The sequence below is a fragment of the Pungitius pungitius genome, chromosome 15 (assembly GCF_949316345.1).
Source record: "Pungitius pungitius chromosome 15, fPunPun2.1, whole genome shotgun sequence".
NCBI classification, from domain to species: domain Eukaryota; kingdom Metazoa; phylum Chordata; class Actinopteri; order Perciformes; family Gasterosteidae; genus Pungitius; species Pungitius pungitius.
The window spans coordinates 11,008,736-11,023,633 of NC_084914.1; the positions used below are offsets into that span (position 1 = coordinate 11,008,736).

The following is a 14,898-nucleotide window of genomic DNA, read 5'->3' on the forward strand; positions in this document are numbered from 1 at the left end:
CGTGCCATATGGATTTGACCGGAATCACGCCTGGTTCTTATTCAGTTCCTGGACTCTTTGAAAGAATGAATGCCAGGGAAAAACTTTGAAACGGTTGCTCCGGACGGAAAGTCCGATAATATCGCACGTAAGAAAAAAAACACTTTCAGTCCGTTAATCTTAGCTTGATCCCCGGAGACAAACCAAACTTAACTCATGAAAGAAAGAAAAACATTTCAGGGCAACCTCACATTATCTCCTAAAGCCGTAATAAAGTACAAAACTACTTACTTCCACTCCAGTTAATATAATAATAAAATCCCTTTATTTACGCATTAACCCCGTCTCTCTCGTTTTCCCCCCTCTTTCTTTCTGCCTTCGACTTTCCTCCTCTCTCTTTTACTCCCCCTCTGTCAGACACATGAAAACACTCACTTAGTCACACACACACGCGCGCGCGCACACACACACGCACTCTAAAGTACACAATCCCACAGACAGAGTCACCCTCTCACAACTCTCTCGCCTGCTGCGACCCGGAATGCCTGGCAACATCCAACTGTACTGAAAAACTGTGCTCACCATATAAGGTAGCAGCAGCCTCACATGTCACACGTAATTTACATGCGGCGGGGCGGTAGTTTGCCCCGCACGGCACACGCGCATGCAAAACCACGCTTGCCCCTTCACACTGACGCAGCAGGGGAGGGGAGAGAATCCCGTTTGACCATCCTCCTTGTTAACCAAGCCCTGCAGGATAACTCCTAACATGTCCAACGTTGAGTCAGACGCAGGGAATGAAAGCCGAGTGGGCGATCTATTGATCCTCTTCACTGCTTCCTGGAAAAACCATGGCCCTCCAAACACACGCACGCGCACACGCACCAGCACATTTTTCTTGTTAACTAGCGCTACCCTCAGGAAGTAGCTATTGTGCGACAGTCCGCTTTGAGTCAAGAATGTATCTTTGCTGTGTGTCCGCGTTTTTGTACGTGCACGTGTGTGTGTGTGTGTGTCTGCATTTATCTATAAAACAAGCCGTAACAAATCAAGGTTACCCCTGTGGCCCACATACTGAACACACGCAGCCGACACTAAAGCAAACAATCTCCGTATCTCTTCATATGTTCCTCTGCACAGGCGCTTACTTTGGAAAGTAAAGACTGCAGCACGCACACAAGAGGAAATACCTAGATAAACAAGGAGGAGGGCTATGAACCAGGCTCTTACCTCTCACATTGCTCTCCAGTCTGTGCGCGTGTGTCTGTGTGTTTTCGCTTCCGCGTGTCCCGATTGACTCTGTGTTTATGCGTGTGTTCAGACAGGCCGCGACAGCAGACCCCCAGGCACCGGCTGGACCATTCTCGGGCAGGCAGGCAGAGCGCAGCAAGGCAGAGCCACCGGCAGAAGACAGGCGAGCGAGTGAATCGGCAGCAAATGAGTAGAGGAGCTGTGCGGAGTCGAGCACCACAGGGAGAGGGGGGGAGAGAGAGAGAGAGAGAGAGAGAGAGAGAGGAGGAGTGTTTGTCTGTGTGATTTTCTATGTGTGCGCGAGTGTGTGTGTACGTTGCAGCATTGGCTGCGTGCGCTTGTGTCTCCCCTCCCCTGCCTCCTGAAGTGGCTGCACTGAGACGGGCTGAGACGGGCTGGGCCGTGTCTCTACTGACTCACCAGCCTCTGGATCGTCCGTCTGCTGGACGAGGAAAGGGCTGCACGCTGGGTGGCAGTAGCAACAGCTGGGGAGGAGGAGGAGGAGGAGGACGAAGAAGAAGAGAAGGAGGAGGGAGCTCTGACCGCACTAGGCATAGAGATTCTGCAGTCCCCGCTCCCTCCCTCTCTTTTTTGCTGAAGGCTGGTCACGCCCCCCCAAAAACAACACCAGGAAGTGCTTGTTCAGTTTGAGCAACACTGCCCTTGCTTATCCAGTGAATACTGAGGAAGGGGTGAGAGAGAAGAGAGAGAGAGAGAGAGAGAGAGAGGGAGGACGGAAACAATTGGGAGAGCATAGCAAGAGCATAAAGGTAGAGAAAAGAAGGAACATCAGGAATCTGAAATAAAAGCTGGCACAGGGAAATTAAATATCGCCAGAGAGGAAAGAGCGAGCCAGAAAAAAAAAAGGATTTAATGATGTAACGATGAATAAGCAGAAAAACAGCAGCTGGATCGCATGAATAGATTTGTTTGTGTGGGGAAAAGAATTCTGGAAAGGATTTGTACAGGAACTTGCAGTCGTTGTGGCTTATGTCAGAATCCACTACTCTGCGGCGGCATGCCACCCTCACACACCCACGCTCAGCCCCACACTCCCACAGCTCTGGCCCACACCAAAAGGCAGGACACGCCGAGCAGCCTCTGGGAGAAAGTGGCTATAACACGCAGAACAACACATAGTGTGAGAATATTCTGAGAACGCCGATTCAAAAAGATGCACCCAGTGCACCATGTTCGGCTCCGTATTGTATATATATATATATATAAAAAAGAGACTAAACGAGACAAACATTGGAAAACTGCTGTGGCCAACTTTCTCGTGTTGCTGTTGACTCGAGGCGTCCGCCGCCATAACCCTTTGCATACATAGGAACGCCAAAGAGCTTCATTTGGACCTGATGCTGCAATATCCGGTAGCCATGGAGATAGCGGGCCTTGGCATAAGCAGGAATCTTTTCAGATTTTGAGCCGTGTGCCGACGCCAAGTTCTCTGTCTGATCCTGTATACGGTCTATGACTCACTTCACAAGGAGAAAGGGCTTTGTGCATAGTGCTGCCTGAACTGAAATGTATTTATTTGCAAAGAGAAAAAACCCACACCTCAGATGAATAAGACACATAGAGGACCCTGTGTGTATAATACCGCGAGAACCAAAGTGCTATCATATGTTAGTTTGTCCCAGACGTCTGTGAGTTCCACCTCTTCCTTCTCACAGTGTTTATTGCTGCACAGCTCTTTTTAATGCAAAGCCAGTGATAAGTTATCTCTAATTTACACAGCAGGTCTATAAACCCCAAGTGGCAATCTGTGGTGGAGCCCACAGCTGCAGTGCTAACCCCTTACCTAGAGAATATTCTAGTGCAATGTGGCAGTGTATTCAGAGTGGACCTAAAAACACACTGCATATAAGCCAGACAACAGGAAGTCACAGGAAGTCACGGTGCTATTTTTCTAAGTTGATCAAATTTTGATAGACGGTGCCATTATTAGCTACACCAGCAAAGTGCATGACCTCGTCTATTTCCAACTATCTTTGTTTAGCGATAGGAGCGGATCTATTTCCACACATGGAAACGGCCCTGGTAGGACTCAACAGGGTGTCTTTTCCATCAGTGGACCAATCGGTTCGACTGCGAATGAATGGAAGCAGCGGGTCACCCTAACCTCCAAACGGAGCCTCGCATGAACCGTAATGAAGAAACACGTTTGATTGATGATGTTGGGGTTCAACAGGAGACATGTTAGCCACGCCTCCGAAGGTCTGGGCTTTCTGCGAAACTCCGACACTGACGTGGAATTTCCCCTCTGCAGCCGAGTCAGCGCCAGGGCTTCTGCTCCGCTCTGTCTCTGCGTCTTTCTTCAACTCCTGTGCTCTGACGGGCCACATTTCCAACTCATTATCATTCTTCGTACGCTATGTTCTCTATGAGTCTGTGTTTTCAGCACTTTGTCGCACTTAAAGCCCCTGAATTTCCCCTGAACAACCGCAGTTGTTTGTCTATTAGTCACAACCGGCGGATCCATAGCTCCAATCGGAGGTATGGATATAAAGCCAGTTTTGCAGCAAACAGCTCTACAAGTTTTATTCCGCATATAATCTGATCGGGGGCCTCTTCATCCTTCTTTTAGTGGTATTTGTTTATGTCCTTGGAGTGAAACAAGTAATGCATTTTAACTTGTGTGTCACAGATGAGGCAATGGTGTGACCGTTGTTCTCGGTGTGAGATTAATGAAGAATGAGCAAATGTGAACTGGAATCAACACCCTGGGTTTGAGTAAACTGTTCACATACGTAACCAACTGAAAACAGGAAGGGGTGCGTATGTGTACGTGGTGAATTCACAGAGGGAATTCACACACCAACCCCAGTGAACTAGTCATAGGAAGGAAATATTTCACCAAATAGATTTGCATTATGGTCATTTTACAATTTTTTGTTGCATCAGTGGTGATAATTCCTATTCTTATCCGTCTTTGGCAAGCCCCACAGATGGAAGTAAGCTGCCGTATGGCTAAATAATAGATTAGAATTTCACAAGGAAGCTCAGAAAATTCTAGAAACTCTTTCACACCCTACTCTGCACGGATCACATGGAACCTAAACCAACAGTCAAGGATGACCCTTTTGCCACCCAACGAATCCTAAAACCTTACCTCCGTCAACCCTTAACCCCCCGCCCCCCCCCTGCCCCTCAGATGAATGCAACTTTCCACCTTTAAGCTTCCCTATCATCTCAGTGCATTGCTATTTCCCAGGACTCTGCAAATGTGACTGGCTGCCTGACTCAAACTCTCACTGCACCGAGGAAATGTCCCAGAGCTTTTGTGTGCCAAGCTCTGACGGCTCATCTATCACGAAGGCCGCAAATACACATTACACTCCCATTACAGACCATCACAGCAACAACTGCAACAGTACACAGGCCTGAGGGGAGCTGCATTCAACGTCCGCCACTTTGCCATAGGTCATTTGCTTTGTGGTAATTCCTACAATTGCTACAACTTCTGCCCACGTGTTGCTTTGAAATATGTCAGGAGTTTTGCAGGCGATCAACTATGTCAGAAATACGCCACACACATACACACATACGAGCACACTGCTGCTTACTTGTGGTTTACTCTTAAGTTCCCTCCACTTTTGACGCAGAGAGGGGAAGCAGGTGCAATTCAAGCAGGTTTTGAAAGACAGAGAGAGGAAATAGCACGCTGTCTTGTCCCGATATGACACCATTGTGAGTGCATGTGTGCATGCAGCATTCAAGCTTGAAGCTTATCTTGGAGATAAAATGAAGACGAATGGAAACACCCTTTGACAAGAGCTCTTTCACTCCAGCTTCGAGATATTTGTTTCTGTCCAAATGTAAAGCCGAAAATAGCAAAAAAAAACTCTCCTCGGATCAAACTTTTTCCAAACATTTACTCCTTTCAAAGACTTTATAGAAAATAGTAAAAAGCTGCAAATGCTGCTTTTCTTAAACGTCTATGCAGAATGTCTGGGAAAAGTTTTCTGTTTTTTTTTTACTCATGGACCATTACACAATTTGAAGATTTTATACAATAAATGTACAGAAAACACACATGAAACCAAAAGTAATTTAAAGCCGTCGACAGAAAGGAGCCTGGGAGCTTACCTGTGTATCTGTCAATCGCTGACGCGTCACTGGGACAGACAAAGTCTCTTCAACATAGGTCACACTAACGCAATGCACTATGGGAACATCTTCATGTCTCGGTTCCTCTACTTCTTTCACTCTCGTCACTCTCTCCCTCTCATAATAGCACCTTCTGCTTGGCAACGGCCGTACCACAAATGTGGTCAGGTTTGCAACGAACCATCACTGCGCAACATCAAGTCTCCATGGCAACCGCTCTTATCTCATTTGCATCTTCTGCTTGCATTATCTATCGAAGCCAAATACGGTCACCTTGTTGTCCCCCGCCTCCCTCTGCATCCCCTTTTTTTTTATAACTTCCTCTTCCCCGCGTTTTCACAACTGTGTGCTCTTTGTGTGTAACGTCTATGTGAACACACGGGCGTGTGCGCATGCTCGCAGCCTGTGACTGTGTGTAAAGAGGAAGTGCCTGTGACATTAGGTTTTCAGCCTGAAAGATAAGCAGCTAAACCGCTTTTTTTGAATCAGGAAGTGGGGGCTTCTGCAAATGTTGCTCTTGAGGTACTTCAAACAGAAACAAGACACGCAGTGTGCTATCACAATCCTCCCGTGGATTTCACTTACCCCCTCGGCACGTCTTCTGTGAAGTCGATGCGGGCATTCGGGTCTCCTCCTCTTCCTCTCCCAAGGACTGTGTCTATCAAACTATCACTGGAATGTTGAAACAGGCCCCTAAGCCCTCACGTCCAGCAACACTCAGCAGCACTCAGCACATGTCTCCAACTGCCAGCACGGAGAAAGAGACGCGGTCAATCACACCGGACAGCAGAGGAGAGAGGAACGAGCGCTGGTGAGTGGGAGGCGGACAAGCATTTCATCAGCAGAAAAAGAAAAAAAAAGTGTAATGTGCAAAACACATCACGTGATGGCTAAAGCACTTCATTTGTTGGCAGAAAATCATTATTATTATAATATTGAATATGAAGCCTTGGCATGTTATCCTGAACTAAATAGGTCAAGACAAGTTGCAGCCTCTGTCTTTTTTTGGGGGGTTTTTGTTTTTCAAATATGAGACCACATATTTCAAAGATTCTGCACGTTGCTTCATGTAGAAATCGTAATCACACTGCATACTTGGAGGTTCTAATACCAATACCCTGGGTGTATGGGAGTGTTTCTGGGCCAACCAAGAAGAAGTCATCTTTAAAATATTCTTTAGACAATTTGACATCTTTAGACAATTTGACATATAATATGAAAATGTTCTTTAGAATGTGCACTATTTAGTCACTATCAAATGTATTATAACCTCAAGCAGTGGTTCCAATGGGTTTGGATATCAAAAAGGTCACAAGATTTCCAATGATTTTTTCTCCTTTGTTTTTTGTTGAAATAAGCCTCAGTTAAACTTTGTGCAGGGGCAGCGCTTACAGACAGACAGACTCAAATACAGGCCTCTCAATGACAAATGACCTTTACAAAGCTCCTCAAAGTTGACTGTTTCCTTCACCTGTCAGCGCGGATATGCACGGAGGAGCAGTCCGTTGGTGTCACGTGACTTTGGCCATGCGGACACTTATGACCCTTGTGGATGCGGTAAGCATAAATAAAGCTTTATGCCCTTTCATGCTACTCAAAATTGGAACAAGGAAATTTGTTCTATTTGTTCAGCCATAGCCTCATTTTAAGGGGGAGATTGGGACTCCTGCCATACAGCAAAATAGTTTTAGATTTAGATTTAGATTTTTAGATTTAATTTATCCCAAAACACCAGCGCATTCTGTGTAGCTTATTTACAATAATTATAACTGAAGTTCATTGGTGATCACAGATCCTTTTTACGTTATCCGTGTTTCTTTTCCATTTACATAGAACAGAAAAGATGCGACCGCTCATCTCAAGCCGAGCCGTATCGTCTCTCCATCTGACACTCCAACCGTCCCAGCCAGTGTCTGGAGAAGCTCCGATGAAGCACTCGAGGCCCCCCATCTCTCATCCTCTGGGCTGCAGGGCGGCAGGAACCCTGGGGATTGAAAGTCAATGAAACCAGGCCTAATTTAGCCTCCCCTGCTCGCCAAGCTGCCAGAGTGAGACTCCTTCCCTTTTTAGGGCTCCCTGGACTCTGCAGTCTGCAAGTGGCATTGCAGCATTCCTGGCTACGCTAAGGACCTGGAGAGAGAGAGAGAGAGAGGGAGAGAGAGAGAGACGTGAGAAGTGAGGCGACAGTCAGACATATCTTATATGGACGCTCAGTTTGAAATATTACGTAGGTCTAAAAGTCAAAACATACACGTGGAAACTGTTTACATGTCAATGTTTTATTGTGATTCCTATAACTCACATTGTAAGCTCATTTAATCAGTCAGCTGGGACACTTTCACGTTCACCTTATCTTTACACCACTTTCAGTAGATAGATGGGAAACTTCTTCCAGATGACTGCGGCACGTTGCCCACCACAACACTGTAATTAGGAGTGCGTCTAACCTTGGTGGGAGACTGGTTTACACAACCCACTCAGGCAGGGCCTGACATGGTGCCATGTTATCTTTAATGACCTGGGTCTCCACTGAAACTCGATGCTGCCAGTTAGGAACGCTATTTTCTCTTCATCCTGATCTGGCTGATTTCCTTGTGCTGCAGCGAACAAGAGAGAGAGAGAGAGAGAAAGACCACCATCATTTCCACTAACACAAGGCGCAGCTTTATTATATTTTAGGAATAAAATATTTATAAAGGAATAAATTGATTTTCTAGCAACGATTTTGGTACAAACAAACCCATAACTATAAGTGTATGATTTACCGCGTCTAATATTTTCTTTAAAAAAATAACGCGTTCCAAATAATATAAAAACGCAACATGTTATTGGGCTGGTTGAGGCCGCGTTAAAATGAAAATGATGGACAGTATGCTAGTTATTGTATTTAAAATAAATGGATTAGATGAGGATTACTTGTCGAGTCTCCACTCCCTTCCCTCCCTTTTGTTTTCTGCTTGTGATACACACGACTTACACAAGTCAGTGATCACATAAGCCATGGTACAGAATAACCAATTGGATTATCTATGCTGGAGAAACTAAGTCTCATCTTTGCCTCCCAGCTACTGTGGGAGCACACATATACGTGGCTGCCTTTTTACTGCAAGTGTGCGGAATAACCCTGAAAAAAGAAAGATTCAGACTGACGCTATCCCATTAGTCTACTCGAGGTCTGTCTGACCACCCTGCATAATGAGACAAAGGCTACTACGGCAAAAACCATTAGTAACTGTTTTATGAAGAGAATTATTCATTCCTGTCTCGTGTCACGCACAAATATTAATTAAATTACCCTCCTCTTGCAGGAATTACGTTTTAAAGCTTTGAAAGAAACTTTGGTTTTTGAGTCAACTCCTCTATCTAACTGTTTTTATTGTTTTATAAATGGTTGGTATCTTGCCTCTTCCACAGGCGACTCCAGACTTTTTACCCCCACAGTGCAGTTCTCTGGAAATCCTTGCAGCTCCTTGTTCAATGAAAAGCTCAGTCTGCATCATCACCTAAACATGCAATGAAATTATAATTCGAGGGTATTAAGTGACACCAACTAAAAATTAAATTACAGTTTTCTGTTGGTATTGAAGATTTTCTTGTGCTGCCAGCACACTTTCAGATAACAGCCAGCGGTACAGAAGGATTTAATAATAAACAACTAATCAGGAAACTGAGTGTGTTGTTTCAAACTATATGTTAAGTCCCTTATTAGTCATCCATCTGCTGAGGAAAATACTATGTCTTTATGCTCATTTTACGTAACTGCAGATGAAGAAATAGGTTGACTTATGTATTATTCTACTCCATATGTTACATTTTATAAACTTAAAGGAGTTTTTAAGAGTTTTCATTATTTTATGTATCTCATGCAAGCAAGATCTCTTCTCTTCATATGAGAAACAATATGGCTGGGAATATTATTTTAATGTAATACTGAGGTAGTCAATTATCAATATATGAAAAATGTCACCTTAGAAGATGTTTATACTTAAATTTAGTAAAAATCAAAACTTAGCTGTAGAATGGCCATTTCATTCACTGGTAATTCTGGTGTGCAAGGCACCCTTTGGGCTAAAAGTACAACTTTTATGCAACATGGAGAGATTTAAGGATCAGTGGCTGCTTACTGTAAATATGCCTCCTGTCTAAGAGCTGGTCTTTAAGAAATCCCCCCCTAAAGCGCTTTCAGAGCGAGGGGCGGTTGAAGAAGATTCACAGTCGTCCTTGTTGTGTGCTAAGTTGTTACTTGACGACACACAGATGGTATTGCATCTAATATGAATCAGAAATTAACTGTTAAATTTACTCGTCTCAAGTAACCTCATGGGGCTACGGTTTGATGATGAACATTAGCCTGATGGGGCTAAAAAGGGAAATGGGTTAAACCATCAATCAGTACAAGAACCTCCACTTAGTATCATAGCAACCAGTGAACTTAACATGGCACCTATTGTAATTCCAAAACTAGCTGAGCTGAGTGCTCGACATAATTATATCTCTCCTCAACCAATCACAGAAGCCTAAGCCATAAATGACAGACTGCTCCCCTACAGACCACCAGTCTGTGCCGAAAAGTCAACAAACCCTTTTTCCAGAGGCCGGCTGTTGCTCACTACTGGATTGGCCATGACTGAAAGGGAGAGAGACGGAGAGCATAGAGGGGGGAAACCAAAATGCAGCCTATGATTACTGAGTCATAATGAAGGCTGCTGGATGGGACTGTGACCGTGGGCTCTGTCATTAAAGAAGACCTACAGGTCTCAGGTTGAAACGCCGGCATGCCGAAAGACAAGGACGCATAGCGGGGGATATAAAAGTCTTATCCAACGCATTCTTCGAAGTTTTTGCAGCGTTTCACAAATATTACAGGGAATAATCGCAATAACAGAAGCCCTCTAGGGGCCCTACTTTCCAGCCTTGTTACTCCGTGTGTGTGTGTGTGTGTGTGATTCTGCCTGACAGCTACCGCGGCGCTCTGAGAATCAACTTAGTCCTCCGGGGCCATATTTTTAGATTTTATGACCAGGATTGAATTCTGACCAAAGATATTTTCCTATTTTGATTTAAAATGTTACCTCAACAGGGCAACAAGTTAGTTGAGACGTGACTGGGAATTTGTCTGCAAGCAAGACATGTTAAAAAGTAGCAGGCCCCTTATTTTACTTCAGTGTTTCCCCGACCCGTTCATGTCACAGCACCATTGTCAATGTGGGGATATTTCACAAAATGGCAGCAGGAAGAAATGACAAGGCAAATATCGGCTTGTCTTCCTTACTCGCTGCAAGGCTTTTTGGAAATACACTGACTGAAAATGACTCTTTAAAGAATGTCATTTTATCAACAGAGATGCCACAGCATCAAAATAGGTATTTTCACGCATCTCCTGCGGTTTGTGAACACGACATGACAGGGGTACCACAATGCATGGCATGTACCACATCATGAAAGCCGATGGGTTCTACTTTCCTCTGCCCTCCAAGGCTATTTGTTTTATCTAGCACCTCTCATACGGGGAGGTGATACTTTCTAGACTGCAGTGAGACATATCCAGTGAGTCATGATGGTGCGCTTACGTAGTGGTACATCTGGAGAAGGATTAGGTCATTTTGGCCTTTTAAGACTCTTCCGGCCATTCCCTACATTGACAATGGTGTTGTGACATCAGTGGGTTGGGTAAACACTCTGAAGTAACATAAGTGTTAAATCATATGATGCCACGACTCAGTTAATCTTGTGACAACAATACAGACGTTTTCTTACTTTGAGGGTGTTTTGTGTCCAGGAAGCAGGGGTAATCAGGTTGTCTCGTGATTTCCTGTCTTATTTTGAAAATTAACCTTCCTCCCAAAAGCACTGCATAGTAAATTGTCTGAGTATTGGCCAGTAAAATGTTAGCCGTGACAATTTCTATCATGTTGTCATGTTATTATATGGTTATAACATAACCTCTTCAGATATTAATTTCGAATGGTTAAGCTAAAATCAATTAGAAACGTTATCACATGATCTGTCACAGTGCCTCAATACCTTTAAATGAACATTCTTCATGCAAAGCTGAAGGACAAAAGTTTCCCTGTCAAGGTGAAGAGACTGTGTGTGTGATGCTGCAGGCGGAACAGCCTCATCACTATTTCAGCTCCCAGGATGTTTTCCTTCAAGCTTTCCTATTGGGATTCTGGCAGCCTACATTCAATGCTTCAAGGTCGTCAGCAGTGGCAAATTAAATTACTTGTCCTGTTTTGTGGCGCCGGGTCACAGCTACTTGGCTAAAATGATGAGTGCGGAATACTGAAGGGAACCGCATCTGGTGTCATGTTTGCAAAGCGAGACGCGGCAGTGAAAAGAGCTGAAATCAAAAGCAGCGTATTAAATTCTGCTTCTGTAATCACTTGCAAAAAAAATCAATTACCTCTGCTTTCAAATGCACCACTTTATACTGTTGTCCTTAGGGTCTACCCTGCTGCTGGGCGCTGTCATGCGCTTGCACATGCAGTGAAGCTCCGCTACATCAGGGCAAATTTGTGAAACTCACACCACAGCACACGACACCTGCTGGGCCTCTACGGTATGATATGTGGCAACAAAAGAAAACGTTAAACTGTGCTGTCGTTTCGGCAGTTGCAAAAGATGACTTTGTGTGTGTGTGTGTGTGTTAATTTAACATCACTATACACGTCTTTCAATCAGCCCGTTCTTGATGTCCGCAGCCACAAAACAAATTCATGTCATGTAGGCTTCCGCGTTCTGTGGTAGCTGTCCCTACAGCAGCATGCAGAGTTTATCTCTTAGTTGACGAGGGGCCTTTTATCAGCAGACAAACAGCTGACCCACACCACAGAGGAGTGGGTGGAATTTAGTGTGTGTAATGTGTTGTCAGGAAAAGACACAAGCAAAAAGACAGCTTGATATTATGCTACGTGCCGTGGCTCAAACACTTGGCCAAGAGGCCTGATCGCAGTGAATATTACACATGCTGCATGTCTATTTGTTCCCTTTGTAGGATGAAGTTATGTGTAATTACGCTATTATATCAATTTTGCTCAATTGCACAATAACACTAACATGACCTCTGACACAGTGGTATCAGCACTCTTACGTTTACACTGCGAGCCACAAAAACGACAAAATGATAAAGCGTGAGGACCAAGGCTACAATTACTGAACCACAAGGTGAAATTTAGAAAAGTTCTCAGAATAAAATAAAGTAACGTAAACTTCCATAGAGGTTCCTGGTTGAAACACAACAAAATTGTCTGGGTGGTTCTCCGGATGTATCTCTGTATAAACACTCTGAAGGAGTTGGAAGTGGAACCTTTTTAAAAAAGGCCCACCAGCAACCAAACATTCTTCTCCCAGAACAGAATCCTCAGTCAACAAGAGGACTTTACCTGAAATAAGGTATCATCACTCATAGCACATATCTATCGCCCCACAGTAGTTGTAGAAGGCCTTTTGGTGCTTGTGAAACTGAAGCGGCGTTGAATACATTGACACTGACGAACAGAAAGCCCTCACTGGTGACATGATTAACTTCATTAGAAGGTGCATTCGCTTAGTTTAACATAACCACAAAGCCTCCTTGTGGAATTCTGACTTGGAGTAGAACAAGTGTGTAAATCTATCCATCTACCCAGATCACCAGCAAACATTTTTTTCTTGTCAGTGAAGATATTGTGCATCTAAACACTTCATTTATTCATACCCTCTGTGAATTCATTAGTCTTGTTCTAAAATGTTACTGTGTCTACGATACACATGAGGAAATCTGAAGTGAACCCATATGGAATGTGTCTATCTGAGCGTCTTTGGTTCGGGTTGTTGTAAAGACATTGTTAGTTGTAGCCAAAAGAGGTCCAACAGACTATTTGCATTTAAATGTTAACCAGAAGAGGTCAGTAAAACATTGCTTTCCTACTACAACAAGCTCTACACTAGAGAGCAGCAGAGCAGCACCAAGAAGACACTCGTGACTGTTGTCCTCTCATCTAAATACTGCACATATGATGCATATGTCTTCTTACTATGAGGCCACTACTACATCAAATCATTTTAACTATAGAGAAGTTATCGGGCTATTCAGTTTCCTGTTTACATTTGTGTGAATGCAGTAAGGCCATTTGCGTGAGCCCTAGAAGGAGACATAAGTGTGGACACTGAGAGGTCTGCTTTGATATACAGTACGAGTCAAAAGTTTGGACACACTTTGGTACTGTACCTCACACACTAAACAAACAAGAGTTTAAAAGGAGGAGCAGTTCACCCTCAACAATGGCTATGCCTCTCCCGCAAGTACCTTTACGTTGACAGAGTAGATGAATATTTAACAGGAGGAGGGAAAGTTGTAGGCATCAGATCACTGAGAAGAAAATAACCCTCTCCATCATGTGACCAGACTTTGAATGGTGTGATGACAGATTGCTGCCTTTGACTGGCTGCTTGGCTCTTCCTTTGCCCGATATTGAGTTTTTATATCAAAAAGGACGTAGGCTACTTGTAGACTGTGATGTAGTTGTCTTCATATAGATTATATGTAGGGACTTCGACACCTAGGTTAAGCTTCATGTGTAAACTGTGTGTTTATTGGTGAGATGGGCTCGTTTGGTCAGTGGTATGCATCCAAGACAGATGTCGGCCGGGTGGAAATGTGTGCTGTTGGCACCGTGGACAGTACGCAGAGGCTTCGACGTGTGATCAGTGCGATGCGGACAGAAATCAAAAGGCTGGAGCTGGAGAACATGAGCCTGAGGAGGACTGCGGGAGCCAATCTCAGAAAGAATGCAACAGTTCCCATCATAACACCAGAATGCAGAGGTAGACCAACTATCACTGGCACCGCACAAGGATATATTAGCCAGTCAGTGTGACTGTATTTAGCCTAAACGTCCAAATACATTTAATTTATGAGTGGGTTCTGGATTGAATATTATGATTGTTTCATCATTTTTATTGAAATTTACTCTAAAAAACCAACAAATGTGAGTGTGTTGCTTTTCACTCATCTATTTGTCGTTATTTACCCCTTTTCTCTCATATTCAGAGAGCGTCGTCATGACAGTGAGGAGATATTCCATCTTCCAGCCGTCGATCAACCATCGGGACGTGAAGTTGGACAACGATAAACGGTGCACTGGAAAACAGCAAAGATAAGAGTTAGTATGGTGGTAAACTCTTGGCCCTATCTGACACTGACACAAACGTGTCGTTATGCTATCTGTTAACAACAACAACAACAACAACAACAACAACAACAACGTTAAAGCAGTTAGCCGAATATCGTTAGCCATAGCATTAACTTCATTTTGGCATTTGGAACAAAATATTTAACGCACGCCTATTACCAATTTTTTTTTCTTCTCCACCCTCGATGTTTGTATGTCAAACCTTTTACAGTTATTCGTCAGTCATAAAAGTTAGCAGCTTTTCGTCTAAATATTAATATCACATTTTACAGTTAGCTCATGCAAACGTGACACTAAGGTAGCTAACGTACGTTATCAACCTGTGGAATGCACCTGTCAGTATGTACTTTTCTCTCGCGAGATTTCGGCGTTGCGCAGT

At 43.9% G+C, this 14,898-nt stretch overlaps 1 protein-coding gene and 2 long non-coding RNA genes across 23 annotated transcripts in view; 1 reads left to right on the forward strand and 2 right to left on the reverse strand.

Moving 5' to 3' along the window:
• Positions 1-6,070, reverse strand: part of mbnl1 (muscleblind-like splicing regulator 1) — a 36,126-nt gene extending 30,056 nt beyond the window's left edge. For 7 of the 20 annotated variants that reach the window (XM_062557532.1, XM_062557531.1, XM_037458041.2 and 4 more), the window contains exon 1: positions 1,210-1,472. The gene's annotated coding sequence lies outside the window, so the exon portion shown is untranslated. Of the gene's footprint in view, positions 1-270; positions 576-1,209; positions 1,474-1,650; positions 1,672-5,322; positions 5,490-5,928 lie in introns of those variants that run through there. The other 13 variants (XM_037458044.2, XM_062557528.1, XM_037458036.2 and 10 more) reach the window with 7 other exon arrangements.
• Positions 6,023-9,003, forward strand: LOC134105091 (uncharacterized). The gene is made up of 3 exons (XR_009942430.1): positions 6,023-6,154; positions 6,723-6,900; positions 7,177-9,003. It is a non-coding gene; the product is annotated as an uncharacterized LOC134105091 (long non-coding RNA).
• LOC134105092 (uncharacterized) lies at positions 7,346-14,845 on the reverse strand. 2 transcript variants are annotated; one of them, XR_009942431.1, is made up of 4 exons: positions 14,679-14,845; positions 14,358-14,467; positions 7,862-7,940; positions 7,346-7,473 (listed from the first exon to the last, which is right to left on the reverse strand). It is a non-coding gene; the product is annotated as an uncharacterized LOC134105092 (long non-coding RNA). The 2 variants fall into 2 exon arrangements; XR_009942432.1 differs by lacking the exon at positions 7,862-7,940 and having other exon boundaries at positions 7,363-7,473; positions 14,679-14,828.
• Positions 14,846-14,898: the final 53 nt, after the last annotated feature.